The 4048-nt window shown below is 41.0% G+C and overlaps 1 pseudogene; it reads left to right on the forward strand.

The window, feature by feature from the left end:
* Positions 1–2831: 2831 nt before the first annotated feature.
* LOC116542368 lies at positions 2832–3716 on the forward strand (annotated as a pseudogene).
* The last annotated feature ends 332 nt before the right edge of the window (positions 3717–4048 follow it).

Below are 4048 nucleotides of genomic sequence, written 5' to 3' on the forward strand. Positions count from 1 at the left end.
CCTGGAATCTACTGTCCTGGTTCTCTGCTCAGTCCCCTTTTTGAACCGGCGTACGGGCGACTTCCCGTGGCTCCAATCGCCAGCCAAAAGGGCCCCCGGACTGGTGTATTTTGTACGGAGAACCGCGGCTCCGGGGCGCCGACAAAGCAGCCGCGTGGGGCAAAGCAGCGGCGCTGGCCGGCACAGCCGCACTGGCTGAAACAGCCGCACTGGCGACCGTGGAGCACCTCCGCCCGGGAATTTCCTAGTCTGTGGGCAATAAAAACACGGCATCCACTCACCCTCTGCGTTTTCACTGGGAGCTGCAATCCTGAGCTGTTCCTAAACGGCCATCTTGGATCGAGCTCCGCAACTTCCTTCTTAAGTGTATGTCTCAATTAATTGTGAATCTTTGAAGGCATGAGCAATCTCATATTTATCATATTGTCCCCAGAGTCCAGCATGAAATTGACACATAAAAATGGCTCAATAAATGTTAGTTAAATGAGTGAATGAATCAGTGAGTGATTACCTAACTTGGCACTGCTTTTTCCCCTGTGGCTCTTCCTCACTTCCCCCATACTCTGCTGAGTTTATACGCAGATGGACCAGGACCTCATTCAACTCTGTGCCTTCCTGTGCCTCCCCCAGCAAAGGGACACAGCAAGAAATCAGCAAATGTCTGCTGAATCAACAAGCCTACTGCTTAGACTCCGTGACTATTGGAGTAAAGGACACATAAATGAAAGCCGACCAACCCATCTGTGCCTAGGGGAGGAAAGGCAGTAAGATTTTTCCCATGAACCTAATGGCTGCTTTAAGTTGGACTCATTCACATTGGATTTGCTATGAAATAGACTCAATGCTCTCTTGCAACTTTAATTAGTTCTCCTCAGAAACCATGCAAGCAAGAAAATAGTGAATTAAATATTTAATATTGAGAGAAAAAAAAAACACCGTCCTAGAATTATGTACCCTGTGAAATTATCCTTCAAAAGTGGAAGAGAAATAAACACTTTCTTAGTGAAACACCAATTTAGGAAATTTGTTGCCAGTAGGCCTGCTTTGCAAGAAATATTAAAAGAAGATCCTTAGAAAAAAGGACAATAATATAGGTTGGAAACTCAGATATACTTAAAGAAGAGCAGCGAAGAAAGAACAAGTGAAAATAAAATTAAAATGTTATTTTTCTTATTCTCAATCCATCAGATAGTAGTTTATTCAAAATAATAGCAAAAATGTATTTGAATATATAGATGTATATAATATATAAGCAAAATAAATGACAGAAATGATACAATGAACAGGAAGGAGGAATTAGAATTATTTTGTTATTATAAGGTACATGTACTACCCATGAGGCAGTATAGTGCTGTTTGAAAGTGATCTTGCTTAGTAGTAAATATATATTGTAAAATCTAGGTCAGCCAATAAAAAGAGTTAAAAAAATAGTACAACTGATATGCTAAGAGAGGAAAGAAAATGGAATCATATAAAATGCCCAATTAAAGCCACAAAAGGAAAAAAAAAAAAAAACAGTAGAAGAATAAACAGGAAGAACAAGGGCAATGAATAGAAAAATATGGCAGATATCATCATTCTTTTTAGCATTTTTTTTTAAGACGGAGTCTCACTCTGTCACTCAGGCTGGAGTGCAGTGATGCCATTTCATCTCACTGGAAACTTAGCCTCCTGGGTTGAAGTGTTTCTCCTGCCTCAGTCTCCTGGGATTACAGGCAACCCCCTGACCCCACCACAACCCCCCAGCTAATTTTTGTATTTTTAGTAGAAACAGGGTTTTGCCATGTTGGCCAGGCTGTTCTCAAACTCCTGACCTCAAGTGATCTGCCTGCCTCAGCCTCCAGACTGCTGGGATTATAGGCATGAGCCACCACACCCAGCCAAAATATGGTCTAAAGGCATCAAAGAAAAGATAGAGATTGTCAGAGTGAATCAAAAACCAGATCCAGCTACATGCTGTGTACAGGAACCCACTTTAAATATAAGAACACATATAGATGAAAAGCAAATGGATGAAAAGAGATTACTGTAGTAATACTAATCAAGCTGGAGTTGCTGTATTAATTTTAAATAGAGCAGACTTCACAGCAAGGAAAGTGCCCTTGTTTAAGGACATTAGATGATAATAAAGGGGTCAAATCTTCAGGAAGATATAACAATCCTTAAAGTGTATGTGCCTAACAATAGACCATCAAAACAATAAGTGAGGCAAAATACTGATAGAACTGCAAGAAGAAACAGATTAATCCACTATTACAGTTGGAGACTTCATCGCCCCTGTATTAGATATGGACAGATCCAGCAGGCAAATTATCAATGAGGACAGAGTTGAACTCAACAACGCTATTAATCAACTGAATGTAATGGATATCTGTAGACCACTTCATCCAACAACAGCAGAATACACATTCTTCTTATGCTCACAAGGAACATCATTCACAAGAATAGATCATACTCTGGGCCATAAAACATACCTTAACAAATTTAAAAGAATGGAAATTATACAATGTCCACTCTCAGATCACAATAGAATTAAACTAAAATTCAGGAAAGAAAGCTGGAAAATCCCCCTCAAATAATAGCAGATTAAACAAATCCCCCTCAAATAATTGCAGGTTCTAAATAACACATGGATCAAAGAAGAAATGTCAACAGAAATTTTTAAATATTTTGAAGTAAATGAAAATGAAGATAAAACTTATTAAAATCTACAGAATGCAGTAAAGCCAGTGCTAGAGAGAGAAATTTATAGTACTCAATGAATATATTAGAAAAGAAGGAAAAAGAAGACCAAGCCCTGTAGGCTCTGGCTGTGCCGCCTCCAACCCACCCCCCGCCCCGCTGGGCCCACCAGGGAAGCATGGCGGAAACAGAGGCACTGTGGAAGCTTCGGGAAGACTTCAGGATGCAGAATAAATCCGTCTTTTATTTGGGCGCCAGTGGAGAAACCACCGGCAGAGTGCTCTTAAAGGAAATCCTGGAGCGGGCTTGTTTTCCAAAGTCACTATCATTGGCCGGGGGAAGTTCACCTTCAACAAGGAAGTTTATGAAAATGTGAATCAATGAGTGGTGGACTTTGGAAGGTTGGATGACTACACTTCTGCCTTTCAAGGTCATGATGTTGGCTTCTGTTGCCTGGGCACCACCGAAGCGAAAGCCGGGCGAAGGGATTTGTTTGTGTTGACCGAGATTATGTGCTGAGGTCTGCAGAGCTGGCAAAAGCTGGAGGGTGCAAACATTTCAACTCGGTATCCTCTAAAGGAGCTGAAAAGTCAAGCAGTTTTTTAATATCTGCAAGTTAAGGGAGAAGTGGAAGCCAGGTCTGAAGAATTAAAATTTGGCCGGTATTCTGTATTTAGGCCTGGAGTTCTGTTGTGTGATAGGCAAGAATCTCGCCCAGGTAATGAATGTTTGCTTAGAAAGTTCATTGGCTCCTTACCAGATTCTTGGGCTAGTGAGCATTCTGTGCCTGTGGTGACTGTGGTTAGAGCAATGCTGAACAATGCGGTGAGAACAAGTGACAAGATGATGAACCTGCTGGAGAACAAGGCCATCCATGACCTGGGGAAAGCGCATGACTCACTCAAGCCATGATCACATTGGAGAAGTGGTTTTTATTGTCAACTTTAACACCTATCACCAAATCGGTAATTTAAGGGTCCAAAAAAAGTCAGCATATTTTAACTCCGTTGTTTTACTATTCTCAGGCATCCATTCCAATCAAGAAATGGTGGTGCTCTGCATCATTGGTTCAGATCCTGATTATACATATGGATCACCCAGGGAGCTTTGGAAAAGTAAAGATTTGTAAGCTCTATCTCAAACTTGAATCAAAATTTCTGGGGCATAGGCACAAAGATCTGTAATTTTCCTTGTTTATACTTCTCCTGATGCCACTGATTCTGATTCCACTGGTTGGGAGGTCTCCTTTGAAATGCTTGTATGCATAGTCATACAGTAGTGAAAACCTTATGAACATGCAGATGAGCTCTGCTCTAAAATTGTTGACATTCATGTCTCTGAGTTACAAAAGTGCTAATTAACTACA

The sequence above is a fragment of the Sapajus apella genome, unplaced genomic scaffold (assembly GCF_009761245.1).
Source record: "Sapajus apella isolate SASKATOON/1434 unplaced genomic scaffold, GSC_monkey_1.0 scaffold167, whole genome shotgun sequence".
Classification (NCBI taxonomy): domain Eukaryota; kingdom Metazoa; phylum Chordata; class Mammalia; order Primates; family Cebidae; genus Sapajus; species Sapajus apella.